At 42.6% G+C, this 21567-nt stretch overlaps 2 pseudogenes; both read left to right on the forward strand.

Moving 5' to 3' along the window:
- Positions 1-1290: 1290 nt before the first annotated feature.
- LOC114441545 (maternal embryonic leucine zipper kinase-like) lies at positions 1291-7227 on the forward strand (annotated as a pseudogene).
- An 8273-nt stretch (positions 7228-15500) lies between these two features.
- On the forward strand, positions 15501-21567 carry LOC114441132 (maternal embryonic leucine zipper kinase-like; annotated as a pseudogene).

Raw genomic sequence — 21567 nt, forward strand, 5'->3', positions numbered from 1 at the left:
TTTCGGTGTCATTTTTAACATGGGAGTCTATGAGAGAGCCCTTCAACGAGGGTCATCTGCCAAATGTATCTCCTACAAATTTCAAGCTACAGACTCCATTTAGTCTTAAAACGCTCATTAGATGCTGCTCTATCAAACTTGTATTCAGAATTTTCTAATTCCGAATCATTTCCGCATGCCAGGCTCTTAAAGTTGGAGTGGTTTTTGAGGCCTCCTCTGCTGTTACCATGGTGACAGGCTGACACACAGAGGCATACAAAGCTCTGAATTGCTCTGATTCTCCAGCAATTCAGAGCAATCCTTCACATCAGCATTCAAAGCATTCTAGTATATATTAAGATAGTGTGGTAACTGATTCAAGCTACTGAAACCTGTTGGAAAGTTTGGAAATGATTTGCAGGCTTTTTCATATCTGAATAAAACACACAATGTTTCATATGAAAATTGAAAAACAAACATTTGTTTTTAAATGTTGCTATGACGTTATCATGATGACGTTTTGGTATAGAGATATATAGATAGAATGTTGATTTCACCATAGAGACGTATCAACAAAGCTTCAGTCTTTTGGGACACAACTCACCAACCTGAGTACTCACCGTTGTTTCTTCTTGTAAAGAAGTTGCATTTTCCTGCAAGAGATGGATCCTTTCACCTCATCATCCTTCACTGCAGTAAGTAACAAGCTCTTCTCATCTCTAACCCTCCTAATGTCCAAACTTCTTTTAGAGAAATAAATATGAACTAGAAAAGCATTTCCTGAAGAAAATGCAAGTTTGATTGCCGCAGCTGAAGCATTGCTTTGAACGCTGATGTGAGTGATTGCTCTGAATTGCTGGAGAATCTGCAATCTGAACTTAATTTGCTGAAACACAGTTAAGAATTTAGAAAGATGAAGCTCTTATCTGGAAAAGTAGAAAATGTTTTAATATTATGAAGATATGAAAGAGAAACAGCTGAAGACAAGAACAGTATGAAGTCACTAGGTTGATTGCCATGGCAATCAAACTAATAATAAAGACGTAGAAGAACAAGAGTTTGATTGCCTAGCAACGGCAATCAAACTAATAAAGACGTAGAAGAACAAGAGTTTGATTGCCTGGTTTGGTTGCTGGGCAACCAAACTAATTATAGCTTAACTATCAGAGAGTGTATTTAAACTCTCTATCATAAAGATTACAGTGTTAAAATGTATTAGCGATGTTAATGCTGCAAATTTCAGTGTTCTTGTAAGCCTGTTGGTAATTTCAAACCTTGTTTTTATCTCGTATGAAGGAGGTTTATCGTGTAGCTGGAGCAGGAAGCATGCCCGTGGAAAGGACGACGGAGTTCCGAGCCGAAGAGCTCTACAAATATTACAAGGTTTATGAGACCATCGGCTCGGGTAATTTCAGGACTAAATGCAGTTTGTGTCGTTTCGTGTCATTTCTATTGTGTGTTAAAGGACGCTGTGTTTTATTTAGGAGGCTTTGCTAAAGTCAAGTTGGGTCGTCACATCTTGACAGGAGAGAAGGTTGCCATTAAAATCATTAATAAAAAAGATCTCGGGGTGAGTCTGACTGAAGTGTACAACACAAAACTTACACAAACCATGACCTCAAGCTGCAGGACCATTTGAAAATGTACAAAACAAAAAAATAAACACGGCTGTGTTTACATCACATTTAACCGATGTTGAAAGCACCTTCACTTTCTAACTCTACAGGATGACTTGCCTCGTGTGAAGCTGGAGATTGAAGCCATGAAGAACCTGAGTCATCAGCACATCTGTCGGCTGTACCAGGTCATAGAGACCTCCACCCAGATATTCATGGTGCTGGAGGTAAAGGTCGAACAGACAGAGATGATGTGTGACTCTGAATAAAACAATCTTATGTTCATATTTGCCTTCTTTGTAGCACTGCCCAGGTGGAGATTTGTTTGACTATATCATAGCAAAGGACCGTCTGTCGGAAGAGGACACCAGGGTGTTTTTCAGACAGATTGTGTCTGCCATGGCCTACGTACACAGCCAAGGATACGCACACAGAGACCTAAAACCAGTAAAAGTCCTCATCATACAGCCAGATACCACAAAATGTTTGTCTGGGTTTGACTACACTTGATTCTAATGTTTGTGTCTCTGAATCTTAGGAAAACATATTGATTGATGAGGATCATAACTTGAAGCTCATTGACTTCGGCTTGTGTGCCAAACCTAAGGTACATCATCAGATGAAAAAGTCTGATCTTTAAGGTAAAACTGTCACATACTGGTCTACATATCACGTTTCCTCTTTCTCAGGGAGGTTTGGGTTATGAGCTGATGACATGTTGTGGGGCCCCGCATACGTTGCACCTGAGCTCATCCAGGGCAGAGCTTATATTGGTTCAGAGGTAGGACATGCATACTGTTGAATGTTAACATGTAGAAACCTTTGTGTTTACATTCAGGATCTCCACTAAAAAAGATCAATTATTACCTGCCTGCTCTGCTGCGTCTGCCTCTTCTTGGTTTCTTGATCTTATTCACTGGTGCATGACTCGGTACAACTGAGCTTGAAGCTGAAATACTGCTGTGTAATGTGTAACCTCCAGGCTGATGTATGGAGTATGGGAGTGCTGCTGTTCTCTCTGCTCTGTGGAGACCTGCCCTTTGACGATGATAACTGTGTAGTCCTCTACAGGAAGATTACAGTAAGAGCTCTGCTGTGTGTCCAGCATATTGGTTGAAGTTATGGAGGTGCTGCTAAATAATTTGTGGCCATGACCGACAGTCGTTGTTTTGTCTTACAGTCTAAGCTAGTGCCGGAATATTGTTTGTTTTTCCTGAAGTGTTTGTGACGTGGATATTTTTTTTCAGAGGGGGAAATATGACAACCCACACTGGCTCTCTCCAGGGAGCGTCCTTCTCCTCAACCAGATGATGCAGGTACATTTCAGTCAGTTTGTTTGCTGTTTTATTTGTGTTTTATCTTGACCTTATCCTTTTTTGACACAAGCAAGGTAGAATGGGGTTCTTGTCCATATTCCTACATGCATCATCTACAGATGTTGAAAGAACATAAAATATAGAAAATAGCCAACTGAAAAAAGGTCCAGTGGAAAAAAAATCTCTGTCACTCACTAATTGATTGCTATAATGGGGATATTATCATTGCCCAACTTGCCATTTATTGATGTGTCCATTTCACCTTGCAGAACACAGGAAGTGCTTGTTTACTGTAGGCAACTAACATTGGGGGAATTCAGATCTGTTAACTAAACTGTTTTTGTCAATGGAGTTTGACGGTTTGATTCAGTGTGGTGTCAGTTCCCTGTAGGAAAACCCTATCTGACATCAAGGAAAAAAGGTCCTTCTTCAAAGAAACAGAGCCATCCTCTTTTACAATGTACACTTAATATCTTTATCTGTAGTAAAGCACAGTAGTCTGTTTTGGGAATTTACAATATTAATATCTATCTCACATAAATAATCAGTTTCTGAACTGTTCTTGTATTATAGTTTTAGACACAGTGTACATGTTGAATTGCAGTGTCTGTGTGTGTCCTGTAGGTGGACCCCAAGCGTCGTGTGACTGTTAGACAGCTACTGGATCATCCCTGGGTGATGAAAGACCACAACAGCCCTGTGGAATGGTACAGCAGGCAGCTGGTAAAGACACAAGAGGATCATCTATAACAGCATGCATTAGCAAACATTTAAACCACACAATTACAAACACTTAAACAGCTTTTGCTTTCGATATGTGTTCTCTTTGGTAGCTTGTTTCTTTTGGTTTCAAATCAAAGATTCGTCGATTTCGAGGTTTTTTACTGAAACAATAACATCCTTGTATTATATACTCAACAATATTATTTGTTGGAAATTGTTGTTTTCGTGTGTTGACATAAAACTAGAGTGTCCCTCTTGGGTCTTTAATGGATAGTCCTGGTCTTTTTTTTTGTAGCTTGGTCACATAGATGAAGACTGTATCACTGAGATGGCAGTGAACATGAAGCGATCGAGAGAGAGCACCACAGCGCTTGTGAGGGAGGTGTGTGAATTCACTACACTGTAAAATCTGTTTAAGAGATCTGTGTGCATTTTTTTGCATGGTTTCTGATGGATTTTAAAACATCTCCCCTCCCACAGTGGCGTTATGACCACACCACAGCCACCTACCTGCTGCTGCTGTCAAAGAAGCAGAGGGGAAAGCCTGTCCGCCTGTGTCCTCAACCAGCTGTCTATGATTCCTCCTGCTCTCCGCTGCACCAGGGACTACAGGTCAGACTCTGGACCACTCCAATATACTCCACATATTTAGGGCTACTGCCAGGTGGATGTTCTTCTTGTACTGATTCTCTGCACCTAAATGTTGTTGTGGACCTTTTTTCTTGTGTTCATTTTCAGACAAGAGACGCATTTCAGTTCAGCGAGGATGAAGATGCTGTAATTGTGGATTCTATGGACTTTTGCTCAGATTACATTGATGATTGCCCTTGGGTTTCAGTCTCACAGCATACACCCCAGGGGGTCAGAGGTCATCCAGATGAAAGAACAAACAAAGACATGGTATGTGAAAGTTGAAACAAAAGCAGGAAGCAGAAGGAGGAAGGGTGGTTGGGAGACCTGATTGTCAGACAGTCTCTTTGGTATTCTAACATTATGCTATGATGCTGCTAAGAAGACCCTTATTTTGTGGTATTTGATTGTTCACAAGCAAAGGCAAAAGGGGAGGGAGCTGCCATGGTAAACCTTGGCTAATGCTTCTGCAAGACAGCTTCTCTTGGTCTATAACCATTTACCTGTCTTTAAAGATGACAGTCATTCCCCATACAGTGACTAAATGTTGTAGAGAGAATGAATTTGGTGTCCAGCTGATGTGCTGTTCAGACAGACCACACATTCAGCATGATTCTGTCAAGAGTAATGTACTCATACCACTTTTCTCATGTTGGATTCCTAAAGAGGCTGGCATCTCCATCAGTGGAAAAAAGGTGTGCTTACAGCCCAACCCCAGAGAGGGGGCGGAAAACGACACCACACCGCCAGGAGAAGAAGGAGAGGGACCAAGAACGAACCAGTGAAAACAAGGAGAATACTGCTATCCAAGAAAATCAAAATGGAACCAAACCCACAGCGGTCACACCCAAAGGTAGGAATAATTTCCTGGTTACAGATAATGCAGAGCTTCAGGACTAGTACAGTTTATTTGAATACTGTAATTGTTTGTTGTTCCAAACAAGGGCTTGAAGTACCGTCCCTATTAGATTAGATTTGCAACTGCCCCTCTCCACCCCCCCCCCCCTCTTTCCTTTATCTATCCCACACTCACAGTCTCATGCAGCTCTCATAATCACAAGTGCCACATCCACATGCCACACATTTGCAAGTAAATTGTCTTCTGGTAATAAACTCATTTTATTTGGCCATTTTTTTTATCCCAAAGCCACTCATATTTCTGTGATTTAGCTGTCATTATGTCAGAAAATGGACACACACTCAGATTCACTCACCATTATCACTGTCAACTCAAAGGTGAGGTTATAATCAGGAGGCTAATTCTATTCACCTATCTGTAAATGGAGGACACTAATGTGAAAAGAGAGTCATTAAAGGCTTAATTATTTGTCATATTGACGTCTCTGCTCAGATGTCCAGCCTCATTTGTTTCTTTTGGCTAAACTTGCTTCCGCTGAGCTGGTTGGTGTTAAAGCCTCGGACTCTGGCTCAGCCCTGCTTTCTTTACAGCCTCCCACTCTCTGAGCTGCAGTGCAGACAGGCTACCTGTGACATACACACACCATGGTCTGTGTGTGTCTGTCCCTAGGCATGTGCTGTGACAGGTGTAGCTGTCTCTTTCCTTTGCTCACTGTCCCACGTGGGCTGTAGTGACATGTGTTCTCTTGCCACTAAAACCTATCTCTCTGTTGTGTGTGTGTGTGTGTGAGAGAGAGAGAGCGAGTGTGAGACTCATTTTGCCTTTTGTGTTTACAACTCTAATGCCAAAAACAGCCAGTCATATGCATAACAGCTGTTCTTACAGTTTAACATTTGATTCCATCCCATGAGGTTTTGTCCTTTTAAATTACTTAAAACTGGGATGAAACATTCACTCCATAATATCTGTTTTTTTTCAACACTAAAAGTTTCCTAATGACTCAATCATTTTTGTATGTTAGTAGTTGAACCACACCAAATAATAATAATGCTGGTACTATTAATATAGAACTATTGACTCTTGTGTCAAAAAAAGAAAAACAGTGCCAGAAGGCTGAAATGATAAATTTATGAGACCAGAAAAGCAGCAGTCACAGCTTCCTTTATATTGGAAAATGGCTAACTAGATTCTTTACTTTTTTGATGTGTAAATGTAGGTGGTGATAGTGCAACTAAGGAGCTGAATAAGAAGAGGGCAGCAGAGAACAAAGATGCTGCAAACCTTGAAATACTGGCCTTTAGTCCAGAGCGAAGGTGAGTGCTCTACAAGATGAGTGAAGGGACGATGTCCTTACACGTCTTTGGTCGGCCAATCAGACCGAAATGGGGGAAAAAAAACAAGAACATGTGAGTCACAGGTGACAGAAGTTAAGCTAAACTGTTTGCTTTCCAGGCCTTGTTCTCTGGACATGGCCGTCACAGACAGTGGGAAGAAGAAGAGAGCAGGGAAAGTGTTTGGTTCCCTGCAGAGAGGCCTAGATAAGGTGATCACTATGCTCACCCCGAGTAAGAGACGAGCCCATCAGCACGGCCCCGCAAAATCAAGGTATAAGCATGGTGAAACAACAGACTCACCATAATTTCTTCATTTTTCTTACTTCAATAACCATGTTCATAGAAAGCTACAATGATAAACTTTTGTTGATGAATGGCTGTCTCCTTCCAGGATCAATACAACGTGACTCTGACCAGTCAGACCAATCCAGACCAGGTGCTCAACCAGATCCTGTCCATCCTGCCGGAGAAAAACATCGATTTCCAGCAGAAGGGGTTAGAAAGACATGCTGCCTCCCTGCCTTTTTTTCATAATGCTGCTCCTCCTATCAAATTCAGTCATTTTACCATTATTACTTCACCCATCATTCAGGTACACTCTCAAGTGTCAGACCTGCAGTGACTTTGGAAAGGTGACCATGGCGTTTGAGCTAGAGGTGTGCATGCTGCAGAGGCCAGAGGTCATCGGAGTGCGCCGCCAGAGGCTGAAGGGAGACGCCTGGGTCTACAAACACCTGGTGGAAGACATTCTCTCTGCATCCAGTATCTGAATGATGCACTTCCTGACAGTAGCACTGCTGGTTTTAAGTCAACTTTAGCATAATTGTCAGCAACATGACGTTTCTTGTCAGAAAAGAATGACTGATGCAGGGAGCTGTCTTTTTTTTTAAAACATAGACTAGAATACTGTGGTATGTTGTGCTGATTACATTTGGTATTAAGCTGAGAGAGAGAGAGAGAGAGAGAGAGAGAGGGAGAGAGAGGAGAGAGAGAGAGAGGAGAGGAGAGAGGAAGGAGAGAGAGAGAGAGAGAGGAGGGAGAGAGGAAGGGAGGGAGAGAGAGAGAGAGAGGGGAGGGGGGGAGAGAGGAGGAGAGGGGAGAGGAGAGGGGAGAGAGGAAGGGAGAGAGAGAGAGAGAGGGGGAGAGGGAGAGAGGGGAGGGAGAGAGAGAGAGAGAGAGCAGAGAAAGAGCGGACAGACCTCAGCTCATACAGAGGATGTGGACAGCAGTGATTTTATGTTCTGTTATTTAAATGTTACTTATTAAATTGTATATTAAATCGTTCTTGTCTCTGTGTTCTTAAACTCTTCTAACCTTGTTACATATGTGTTTTCACCTATTTATAATTGAAGTAAACTTTTGAACAACTTCTCAGTGACCACAGTAAATCATTTATTGTGTGTGTGTTGTGTTATGTACAATATTTACAAAGACACAGTTTGAACATTTCTAACTATTTACCAGTGGGCATTATGAAAATGTACAGTTTATTATTTATAAAGATCAGCAGAAAATACTATTCACAAAGAACATATATATAAATGTTTGGCTGAGCAGGAGTCCTTGGTGCTTCTGGACTGGATGATGCCACGGTGAAGACCTTGGAGTCCTCTGGCTGTGAGTGGGACATCATCTGGGGGAGGGGGGTGTCTGTCTCCTCTGTCCACCACATCGTCCATCAGGGTTTGCAGAGCTGACGATCGGCGGCTGCCATGTTACTAAAGATGTTTTTAAAAAGGGCAAAAATAAAAATAATAACTTCAACAGAGCGGCTTCCAACGCAGCTTAAAATATGAAAAGCTATAAAATATGTATCCTCACCCTCCAAAGGTGATGATGGTCAGTACACCTCCTCCAGGACAGACAGCTGGTCCTGCAGGGAGCCCCACTCTCCTCCACCCAGCAGTAATTCTCTGGTGCAGTGACAGACCTGATGCTTAATGACACATTAAAGCAGTGGTTTCAGGGTTATTTGCAGGGTTCTTACACATTTAGCTATTTAATTAAAGTATTAAAATTACAACAGACCCTGTATCAAGTCTTACAATTGAATCAAATATAAATTACATTTAATCATATTTGTCTATCTACATGGTTATATATCTAGCGTTTGCTCAGTAACCGGTATATTAATTATGATCAATAATGATGGTTAAACAGCAAGCTTACCGTCCACCACTCCCACTGCGCTCTCCCAGCACTGAAGAAAAATGAGCCGTCACCGGTTTTGCTGCCGCTGGAGCCGCCTCTTCCTTCTTCCTCCAACAACAAATTAAATATATTAAAATATTCCAAATGTCTAAATCCACCCTGTTGTCCCGTTTGTTGTGTAGTCCGTGTTGTGTCGCTGTCGCCTGCCCTTTTGTTCTTTTCCCGGCGGGCAAAATTTATGACGTCGCGCCACAATCAGGAAGTGATTGAAGGCCAGACCGTCCCATTTACCAACGGTGGAGGATCCTCCGGAGGATCCTCAGGAGGACGCGGCCTCCTGAGACCGCGTAGGCTGCGTCCTCCGAAGGATGCAGACCCTGAATTGGGACACAGCTACTGTTCCACTTTTCAAACAAGCATGGACTGAACTGCTCCAGGCTGAGTTTAGGAAACTTAGCGCCACCTGTGTGAGAGGAGGGACAATGACACAACTGACAGTGGTGATTACACGTGATGACAGCAACTTCAGTCCAGCTGTTGTCCACACTCAGGCTCTGATCCTCCACCACCAGCCCAGCAGGAGGTGTTACCACCAGTGAAATTATACCGTATTTTGACTTCTTCTATTGCCAACCTTCACCTCTGTCTTAAATGATCGTACCACCCTAACACCCTTTCTCATTAGGGTTAACCCCCTCCTCTTTCATCAGCTCAACCCACCATTACCCTTCTCCTCCTGCTGGGACACACAAGGAGAACCTGCCAGAGAGAAATGCTGATCAGCTGCAACACACAGAGCATGACAAATGTGGCATTTTATCAGGTAGGAACATCATTTATTTCACATTATATACTATGTTAAAGACCTAAAATCGTGTCCATTACAGCTGCACAAAAATACTGAAAACAATGTTTAACATGTAAGTGAAGGCATCTCTTGACACCTTTCACTGCTCATTTTCTTGGAGGTAAAATGTTCAAACACTGTCACCAAGCTAAAACTATCACCATCAATCTCTCCACCAACGTGAAGTGAAGCCTGGAAGATGAACAGACGGACGATGACAGAGTATAAAACACACCACTGCTCCATCGACTGGATGAATAATACATTTAAGTCAAGTAATTTTGTCTCTATAAACACAGAAATCATTTTATTTGATCTTTTTACAATGTCAGAAAAACAAAAATATGACACTGAAAACCAGAGAAGACAGACATGAAATAAAAACAGACGCTTCATATAACCATGTAAAACAGAGAGTTGTAAACACATGTACATAAAAAACATGACTGTAAATGAGTAATGCTTTGCTTGTGTATGTTATTCAATTAAGTTCTACACCCTACAGGGGAGAATAATAACATCCGCAAAGATAAGATAAAATAAGATAAGATAAGATAAAACTTTATTAATCCCGAAGGAAATTCTTGTGCCAGAGGTATCAAGTCACAATAAATGCAGTTAAGTACGAGAGATAGGTTATAAGTGTCACTATAATCCAAAATAAGATACAGTACACAGTATGAGCACAATATATGATACCTGGATACAAATATGGAGATGTAAGGTGCTAAGTAAACATGATATAGACAAGTGGAGGGAATGACAGTGATGCCTGACATGAATATCTAGCGCTTCTCCCTACAGAAAGGGGAGGAGTTATACAGTCTGATGGCCTCTGGCAGGAAGGACCTCCTGTGGCGTTCTGTGCTGCTCCTCGGTAGTCTCAGTCTACCGCTGAATGTGCTCCTGTAGGACAGCAGTGTGTCGTGCAGGGGGTGAGAGGTGTTGTTACGAATACTGAGGAGTTTCCCTCAGTATCCTCCTCTCCGTCACCTCCACCACCAGACTCCAGCTCCACTCCCAGCACCGAGCCAGCCTTCCTAATGAGCTTGTTGAGTCTGTTGGTGTCGGCCGTCTTCATCCTGCTGCCCCAGCACACTACAGCGTAGAAGATGACGCTGGAGACCACCGAGTGGTAAAACATCTGCAGCATGGTCTGGCAGACGTTAAAGGACCTGAGTCTCCTCAGTAGATACAGGCGACTCTGTCCCTTCCTGTATATTGCCTCTGCATTTGTGGACCAGTCCAGTTTGTGGTCAATGTGGACACCCAGGTATTTGTAGCTGTCCACAATGTCCACGTGGTACCCTTGATGCTGACCGGGTTTGGGAGTGTCTGGTGCTTCCTGAAGTCCACCACCAGCTCTCTTGTCTTTGTGACATTCAGCTGCAGGTGGTTCTGTCCGCACCACTCCACAAAGCTGTCCACCACACTCATATACTCCGCCTCCGACCTCTGCTGGTGCAGCCCACAATGGCAGAGTCATCCGAGAACTTCTGCAGGTGGCAGGACTGTGAGCAGTGTCTGAAGTCCGATGTATAGAGTGTGAACAGGAATGGAGACAGTACCCGTGCCCTGGGGTGCCCCCGTGCTGCTCACTATCGTGTCCGAGACGGTGTTCCTCAGCCTCACAAATTGTGGTCGACCTGTAAGATAGTTAGTGATCCAGGTGACCAGTGGGGTCTCTACCTGCATGTCCAGGAGCTTCCTATTCAAAAGGGCAGGCTGCACGGTGTTAAACGCACTGGAAAAATCAAAGAACATGATTCTAACAGTGTTACCTGCCTCCTCCAAGTAGGTGTGTGCTCTGTGCAGCAGGTAGATGATGGCGTCCTCCACTCCAATACGGGGCTGGTAAGCAAACTGCAGGGGGTCCAGCGATGGTTCCACAACAGCACGCAGGTGTTTCAGGACCAGCCTCTCCAGAGACTTCATCACATGTGAAGCAACTGGTCTGTAGTCGCTGTGTGTGCTTGGATGTTTGGTCTTGGGCACAGGAACAAGGCATGTTGTCTTCCACAGGGCAGGGACGGTCATCAGGCTCAGACTCAGGGAGAAGATGTGCTGGAAGACCCCACACAGCTGTGTGGCGCAGTCCCTGAGTACTCTGGGGCTGAGTCCGTCCGGTCCTGCAGCTTTTCCCGGTCGTAGGCGACTGAACTCCCTCCTCACATCTTCTGTGGTGATGGTAACTGTGGACACAGAAGAGCAGAGAGAGAGATCTGATGGGGGAGGGTGGGGGGTTGTTAATGGAAGGTGGGGTAAGGGGGGCAGGGTGATGTTATTGATGGGGAGGTGAGACTGGTTAGTATGGTTAGGGGGAGGGGGAGGAGGAGGAGGTACATTGTTGTTATCGACAGGTGTTAATGGTGCATCACAGGAGGGGAGGGGGAGGGTGGTCAGGGAGTGGACTATCAAACCTGTTGAAAAACAGGTTCAGTTGGTTGGCCTCCTGCAGATCTCCATCCATCAGCTGGTCGGAGATCCTATTGTGGCCGGTGATGGTTCGCATGCCACTCCATACCTCCCTCAAGTTGTTCCGGGCAAGTTGGCTCTCCAGCTTCCTCCTTGCCATCTCCAATCTTCTCCTTCACCTCTGCCTGGGCCCTCCTCATCTCCTCTCTGTCTCCACTCAAGAAGGCTGTCTTCTTTCTGTTGAGTGATGCCTTGATGTCCTTTGTCACCCATGGTTTATTGTTTGGAAAGCAGCGTATTGACCTGGTGGGGATTAGAGAATCTGTGCAAAATTAACATATTCTGTGATACAGTCTGTGAGTGTGTCTACATCCTCACCGTGGGTGTCACAGAACACATCCCAGTCAGTCACCTCAAAACATCCCTGCAGGGTCTCCAGGGCTTCCGGTGTCCACCTCCGTACAGTTTTGGTGGTCACCGGCTGCCGCTGTACTGCTGGTATATACTGGGGTTTGAGGTGGACTAGGCTATGGTCTGATCTGCCCAAGGGAGGGAGAGCTATGGAGCTGTATGCCTCTTTAACATAGCATACAGTAAATCTAGAGTTTATTTTCTCTTGTTTTACAGTCCACAAACTGCTTGAAAGTGGGCAGAGTTGATTTCAGATTAACCCTTTAAACCCTGGCCATATAAAAGAAAAATCACCTAAAAAGACATTCCCGAAGAAAATGAGGAAATGCACCACAATAATAATGTGCATATGCATGTTCTTGGTGTCTAGGGACATCTAGGGACCTCAGAGAATGCATTTCCAGTGTTTAAAATATTGTGTCTATTAGTATGCCTGAGTAAATTAGAAAAAACTACAAGGAGAAATGTAACAATTTTATCCTCGCCTGAGTTTTTTTTCCTATTTGACAGAGGAAAACATTATGCTAACAATGATTCTATGTACACAGATGCCATTGATCACATTCAGCTATTCCTTGGCTACAAATATACCAAATTTGATAGAATTTGAACAAAGAGCAAAGCCTTCACAAAGGTTTTAGTAAGGATATCACCAGGCGGACACTCAGTTTGGCACAATTTGGCACCACATTGCCAAATAGGTTACTATAGCTATAGCTAGCTTACTCATTTCCAGTGGAAACTGGCTGGAAAATACAATTTATATCCATTTCACTAGTCTATTGCCATCTACTGGAGCTTTTGGGTATGAATTTACCTTGCACTTCATCAACTTCTACCATTATGCACAGTGTAAAATCAATAGAAAAAAACATCAAAATGTATGATTTTGTCTCCAAATAGAGTAGTTTTTATTATAATAACTAATAACTAATGTACATTAATGAAAGTCCAACCAAATATTAGGTAAAGAAAATAAAAAATAACAACAAGGAGAGGTGATGCCTCAGCGTTGAGCCCAGATGGGCCTGGAACCTCACTTTCCTCTTCTCTTCCCTCTTGTTGGCTGTGAAAATAATAACAATTATTATTATCTGTAATTGCATACATATTGAAATACACATATTATGTAAATAATATGTAAAGACAGTATTGAATAGGATTGAATCATCCTTCTTCATCTCTGTTCAGCTGTTCCCTTAGGGGTTGCCACAGTCAATCATCACCACTATCCTCTGCATCCTCCTCTCTCACCCCAACTACCACCCTGCTGTCTACTATATTGTGTACACGTATATATATAATAAATCATTTTATCGATCAACACGGATATTAGCAACAATAGTTTACACTTCAAAATAAATGTACAAAACTTACTCAACTTACTCAAACTGGGTCTATCTTTTCCAACGTTCAACGTTGCTGGCAACGGGGTCGAACGAATCCGGAAATTCCTGCCGTTGAAATTCTGCTCCATGCCCCTCTCGTCACGGTATCATGAAGAGATACGCTAGCTAACAACCTAAAAAAACCCTCTGACACTTACTGAAACTCACTGAAAGTCACCGAAAGTCACTGAAGCACACTAAAGCAACTACAACCTCCACAAACACATACGCGTAGTTAGCTAGCGTTAGTGTTGTTGCGTCTAGTCTTTACACAGGGATTTTACGTCAGCTGGGTATTGTAGTCCATTAGATTTTTTTGTACCATTCGATTCAGTAGCTTGTCCTCTTTCATTGGACTACAAACATGGCCGCAACCGTGGCAGAATTTGATCAGAATTTGAAGTAATAGTGCCTGTACGTTTTCGGCCCTTCGGCGGGCCCATCGGGTTAAGGAATTTCGGTGTCATTTTTAACATGGGAGTCTATGAGAGAGCCCTTCAACGAGGGTCATCTGCCAATGTATCTCCTACAAATTTCAAGCTACAGACTCCATTTAGTCTTAAAACGCTCATTAGATGCTGCTCTATCAAACTTGTATTCAGAATTTTCTAATTCCGAATCATTTCCGCATGCCAGGCTCTTAAAGTTGGAGTGGTTTTTGAGGCCTCCTCTGCTGTTACCATGGTGACAGGCTGACACACAGAGGCATACAAAGCTCTGAATTGCTCTGATTCTCCAGCAATTCAGAGCAATCCTTCACATCAGCATTCAAAGCATTCTAGTATATATTAAGATAGTGTGGTAACTGATTCAAGCTACTGAAACCTGTTGGAAAGTTTGGAAATGATTTGCAGGCTTTTTCATATCTGAATAAAACACACAATGTTTCATATGAAAATTGAAAAACAAACATTTGTTTTTAAATGTTGCTATGACGTTATCATGATGACGTTTTGGTATAGAGATATATAGATAGAATGTTGATTTCACCATAGAGACGTATCAACAAAGCTTCAGTCTTTTGGGACACAACTCACCAACCTGAGTACTCACCGTTGTTTCTTCTTGTAAAGAAGTTGCATTTTCCTGCAAGAGATGGATCCTTTCACCTCATCATCCTTCACTGCAGTAAGTAACAAGCTCTTCTCATCTCTAACCCTCCTAATGTCCAAACTTCTTTTAGAGAAATAAATATGAACTAGAAAAGCATTTCCTGAAGAAAATGCAAGTTTGATTGCCGCAGCTGAAGCATTGCTTTGAACGCTGATGTGAGTGATTGCTCTGAATTGCTGGAGAATCTGCAATCTGAACTTAATTTGCTGAAACACAGTTAAGAATTTAGAAAGATGAAGCTCTTATCTGGAAAAGTAGAAAATGTTTTAATATTATGAAGATATGAAAGAGAAACAGCTGAAGACAAGAACAGTATGAAGTCACTAGGTTGATTGCCATGGCAATCAAACTAATAATAAAGACGTAGAATAACAAGAGTTTGATTGCCTAGCAACGGCAATCAAACTAATAAAGACGTAGAAGAACAAGAGTTTGATTGCCATGGCAATCAAACTAATAATAATAAAGACGTAGAAGAACAAGAGTTTGATTGCCTAGCAACGGCAATCAAACTAATAAAGACGTAGAAGAACAAGAGTTTGATTGCCTGGTTTGGTTGCTGGGCAACCAAACTAATTATAGCTTAACTATCAGAGAGTGTATTTAAACTCTCTATCATAAAGATTACAGTGTTAAAATGTATTAGCGATGTTAATGCTGCAAATTTCAGTGTTCTTGTAAGCCTGTTGGTAATTTCAAACCCTTGTTTTTATCTCGTATGAAGGAGGTTTATCGTGTAGCTGGAGCAGGAAGCATGCCCGTGGAAAGGACGACGGAGTTCCGAGCCGAAGAGCTCTACAAATATTACAAGGTTTATGAGACCATCGGCTCGGGTAATTTCAGGACTAAATGCAGTTTGTGTCGTTTCGTGTCATTTCTATTGTGTGTTAAAGGACGCTGTGTTTTATTTAGGAGGCTTTGCTAAGTCAAGTTGGGTCGTCACATCTTGACAGGAGAGAAGGTTGCCATTAAAATCATTAATAAAAAAGATCTCGGGGTGAGTCTGACTGAAGTGTACAACACAAAACTTACACAAACCATGACCTCAAGCTGCAGGACCATTTGAAAATGTACAAAACAAAAAAATAAACACGGCTGTGTTTACATCACATTTAACCGATGTTGAAAGCACCTTCACTTTCTAACTCTACAGGATGACTTGCCTCTTGTGAAGCAGGAGATTGAAGCCATGAAGAACCTGAGTCATCAGCACATCTGTCGGCTGTACCAGGTCATAGAGACCTCCACCCAGATATTCATGGTGCTGGAGGTAAAGGTCGAACAGACAGAGATGATGTGTGACTCTGAATAAAACAATCTTATGTTCATATATTGCCTTCTTTGTAGCACTGCCCAGGTGGAGATTTGTTTGACTATATCATAGCAAAGGGCCGTCTGTCGGAAGAGGAGACCAGGGTGTTTTTCAGACAGATTGTGTCTGCCATGGCCTACGTACACAGCCAAGGATACGCACACAGAGACCTAAAACCAGTAAAGTCCTCATCATACAGCCAGATACCACAAAATGTTTGTCTGGGTTTGACTACACTTGATTCTAATGTTTGTGTCTCTGAATCTTAGGAAAACATATTGATTGATGAGGATCATAACTTGAAGCTCATTGACTTCGGCTTGTGTGCCAAACCTAAGGTACATCATCAGATGAAAAAGTCTGATCTTTAAGGTAAAACTGTCACATACTGGTCTACATATCACGTTTCCTCTTTCTCAGGGAGGTTTGGGTTATGAGCTGATGACATGTTGTGGGAGCCCCGCATACGTTGCACCTGAGCTCATCCAGGGCAGAGCTTATATTGGTTCAGAGGTAGGACATGCATACTGTTGAATGTTAACATGTAGAAACCTTTGTGTTTACATTCAGGATCTCCACTAAAAAAGATCAATTATTACCTGCCTGCTCTGCTGCGTCTGCCTCTTCTTGGTTTCTTGATCTTATTCACTGGTGCATGACTCGGTACAACTGAGCTTGAAGCTGAAATACTGCTGTGTAATGTGTAACCTCCAGGCTGATGTATGGAGTATGGGAGTGCTGCTGTTCTCTCTGCTCTGTGGAGACCTGCCCTTTGACGATGATAACTGTGTAGTCCTCTACAGGAAGATTACAGTAAGAGCTCTGCTGTGTGTCCAGCATATTGGTTGAAGTTATGGAGGTGCTGCTAAATAATTTGTGGCCATGACCGACAGTCGTTGTTTTGTCTTACAGTCTAAGCTAGTGCCGGAATATTGTTTGTTTTTCCTGAAGTGTTTGTGACGTGGATATTTTTTTTCAGAGGGGGAAATATGACAACCCACACTGGCTCTCTCCAGGGAGCGTCCTTCTCCTCAACCAGATGATGCAGGTACATTTCAGTCAGTTGTTTGCTGTTTTATTTGTGTTTTATCTTGACCTTATCCTTTTTTGACACAAGCAAGGTAGAATGGGGTTCTGTCCATATTCCTACATGCATCATCTACAGATGTTGAAAGAACATAAAATATAGAAAATAGCCAACTGAAAAAAGGTCCAGTGGAAAAAAAATCTCTGTCACTCACTAATTGATTGCTATAATGGGGATATTATCATTGCCCAACTTGCCATTTATTGATGTGTCCATTTCACCTTGCAGAACACAGGAAGTGCTTGTTTACTGTAGGCAACTAACATTGGGGGAATTCAGATCTGTTAACTAAACTGTTTTTGTCAATGGAGTTTGACGGTTTGATTCAGTGTGGTGTCAGTTCCCTGTAGGAAAACCCTATCTGACATCAAGGAAAAAAGGTCCTTCTTCAAAGAAACAGAGCCATCCTCTTTTACAATGTACACTTAATATCTTTATCTGTAGTAAAGCACAGTAGTCTGTTTTGGGAATTTACAATATTAATATCTATCTCACATAAATAATCAGTTTCTGAACTGTTCTTGTATTATAGTTTTAGACACAGTGTACATGTTGAATTGCAGTGTCTGTGTGTGTCCTGTAGGTGGACCCCAAGCGTCGTGTGACTGTTAGACAGCTACTGGATCATCCCTGGGTGATGAAAGACCACAACAGCCCTGTGGAATGGTACAGCAGGCAGCTGGTAAAGACACAAGAGGATCATCTATAACAGCATGCATTAGCAAACATTTAAACCACACAATTACAAACACTTAAACAGCTTTTGCTTTCGATATGTGTTCTCTTTGGTAGCTTGTTTCTTTTGGTTTCAAATCAAAGATTCGTCGATTTCGAGGTTTTTTACTGAAACAATAACATCCTTGTATTATATACTCAACAATATTATTTGTTGGAAATTGTTGTTTTCGTGTGTTGACATAAAACTAGACTAGTGTCCCTCTTGGGTCTTTAATGGATAGTCCTGGTCTTTTTTTTTGTAGCTTGGTCACATAGATGAAGACTGTATCACTGAGATGGCAGTGAACATGAAGCGATCGAGAGAGAGCACCACAGCGCTTGTGAGGGAGGTGTGTGAATTCACTACACTGTAAAATCTGTTTAAGAGATCTGTGTGCATTTTTTTGCATGGTTTCTGATGGATTTTAAAACATCTCCCCTCCCACAGTGGCGTTATGACCACACCACAGCCACCTACCTGCTGCTGCTGTCAAAGAAGCAGAGGGGAAAGCCTGTCCGCCTGTGTCCTCAACCAGCTGTCTATGATTCCTCCTGCTCTCCGCTGCACCAGGGACTACAGGTCAGACTCTGGACCACTCCAATATACTCCACATATTTAGGGCTACTGCCAGGTGGATGTTCTTCTTGTACTGATTCTCTGCACCTAAATGTTGTTGTGGACCTTTTTTCTTGTGTTCATTTTCAGACAAGAGACGCATTTCAGTTCAGCGAGGATGAAGATGCTGTAATTGTGGATTCTATGGACTTTTGCTCAGATTACATTGATGATTGCCCTTGGGTTTCAGTCTCACAGCATACACCCCAGGGGGTCAGAGGTCATCCAGATGAAAGAACAAACAAAGACATGGTATGTGAAAGTTGAAACAAAAGCAGGAAGCAGAAGGAGGAAGGGTGGTTGGGAGACCTGATTGTCAGACTCACAGTCTCTTTGGTATTCTAACATTATGCTATGATGCTGCTAAGAAGACCCTTATTTTGTGGTATTTGATTGTTCACAAGCAAAGGCAAAAGGGGAGGGAGCTGCCATGGTAAACCTTGGCTAATGCTTCTGCAAGACAGCTTCTCTTGGTCTATAACCATTTACCTGTCTTTAAAGATGACAGTCATTCCCCATACAGTGACTAAATGTTGTAGAGAGAATGAATTTGGTGTCCAGCTGATGTGCTGTTCAGACAGACCACACATTCAGCATGATTCTGTCAAGAGTAATGTACTCATACCACTTTTCTCATGTTGGATTCCTAAAGAGGCTGGCATCTCCATCAGTGGAAAAAAGGTGTGCTTACAGCCCAACCCCAGAGAGGGGGCGGAAAACGACACCACACCGCCAGGAGAAGAAGGAGAGGGACCAAGAACGAACCAGTGAAAACAAGGAGAATACTGCTATCCAAGAAAATCAAAATGGAACCAAACCCACAGCGGTCACACCCAAAGGTAGGAATACTTTCCTGGTTACAGATAATGCAGAGCTTCAGGACTAGTACAGTTTATTTGAATACTGTAATTGTTTGTTGTTCCAAACAAGGGCTTGAAGTACCGTCCCTATTAGATTAGATTTGCAACTGCCCCTCTCCACCCCCCCCCCTCTTTCCTTTATCTATCCCACACTCACAGTCTCATGCAGCTCTCATAATCACAAGTGCCACATCCACATGCCACACATTTGCAAGTAAATTGTCTTCTGGTAATAAACTCATTTTATTTGGCCATTTTTTTATCCCAAAGCCACTCATATTTCTGTGATTTAGCTGTCATTATGTCAGAAAATGGACACACACTCAGATTCACTCACACTTATCACTGTCAACTCAAAGGTGAGGTTATAATCAGGAGGCTAATTCTATTCACCTATCTGTAAATGGAGGACACTAATGTGAAAAGAGAGTCATTAAAGGCTTAATTATTTGTCATATTGACGTCTCTGCTCAGATGTCCAGCCTCATTTGTTTCTTTTGGCTAAACTTGCTTCCGCTGAGCTGGTTGGTGTTAAAGCCTCGGACTCTGGCTCAGCCCTGCTTTCTTTACAGCCTCCCACTCTCTGAGCTGCAGTGCAGACAGGCTACCTGTGACATACACACACCATGGTCTGTGTGTGTCTGTCCCTAGGCATGTGCTGTGACAGGTGTAGCTGTCTCTTTCCTTTGCTCACTGTCCCACGTGGGCTGTAATGACATGTGTTCTCTTGCCACTAAAACCTATCTCTCTGTTGTGTGTGTGTGTGTGTGTGAGAGAGAGAGAGCGAGTGTGTGAGACTCATTTTGCCTTTTGTGTTTACAACTCTAATGCCAAAAACAGCCAGTCATATGCATAACAGCTGTTCTTACAGTTTAACATTTGATTCCATCCCATGAGGTTTTGTCCTTTTAAATTACTTAAAACTGGGATGAAACATTCACTCCATAATATCTGTTTTTTTTCAACACTAAAAGTTTCCTAATGACTCAATCATTTTTGTATGTTAGTAGTTGAACCACACCAAATAATAATAATGCTGGTACTATTAATATAGAACTATTGACTCTTGTGTCAAAAAAAGAAAAACAGTGCCAGAAGGCTGAAATGATAAATTTATGAGACCAGAAAAGCAGCAGTCACAGCTTCCTTTATATTGGAAAATGGCTAACTAGATTCTTTACTTTTTTGATGTGTAAATGTAGGTGGTGATAGTGCAACTAAGGAGCTGAATAAGAAGAGGGCAGCAGAGAACAAAGATGCTGCAAACCTTGAATACTGGCCTTTAGTCCAGAGCGAAGGTGAGTGCTCTACAAGATGAGTGAAGGGACGATGTCCTTACACGTCTTTGGTCGGCCAATCAGACCGAAATGGGGGAAAAAAAACAAGAACATGTGAGTCACAGGTGACAGAAGTTAAGCTAAACTGTTTGCTTTCCAGGCCTTGTTCTCTGGACATGGCCGTCACAGACAGTGGGAAGAAGAAGAGAGCAGGGAAAGTGTTTGGTTCCCTGCAGAGAGGCCTAGATAAGGTGATCACTATGCTCACCCCGAGTAAGAGACGAGCCCATCAGCACGGCCCCGCAAAATCAAGGTATAAGCATGGTGAAACAACAGACCTCACCATAATTTCTTCATTTTTCTTACTTCAATAAACCATGTTCATAGAAAAGCTACAATGATAAACTTTTGTTGATGAATGGCTGTCTCCTTCCAGGATCAATACAACGTGACTCTGACCAGTCAGACCAATCCAGACCAGGTGCTCAACCAGATCCTGTCCATCCTGCCGGAGAAAAACATCGATTTCCAGCAGAAGGGGTTAGAAAGACATGCTGCCTCCCTGCCTTTTTTCATAATGCTGCTCCTCCTATCAAATTCAGTCATTTTACCATTATTTACTTCACCCATCATTCAGGTACACTCTCAAGTGTCAGACCTGCAGTGACTTTGGAAAGGTGACCATGGCGTTTGAGCTAGAGGTGTGCATGCTGCAGAGGCCAGAGGTCATCGGAGTGCGCCGCCAGAGGCTGAAGGGAGACGCCTGGGTCTACAAACACCTGGTGGAAGACATTCTCTCTGCATCCAGTATCTGAATGATGCACTTTCCTGACAGTAGCACTGCTGGTTTTAAGTCAACTTTAGCATAATTGTCAGCAACATGACGTTTCTTGTCAGAAAAGAATGACTGATGCAG

This window comes from Parambassis ranga, chromosome 9 (genome assembly GCF_900634625.1).
Source record: "Parambassis ranga chromosome 9, fParRan2.1, whole genome shotgun sequence".
NCBI lineage: Eukaryota > Metazoa > Chordata > Actinopteri > Ambassidae > Parambassis > Parambassis ranga.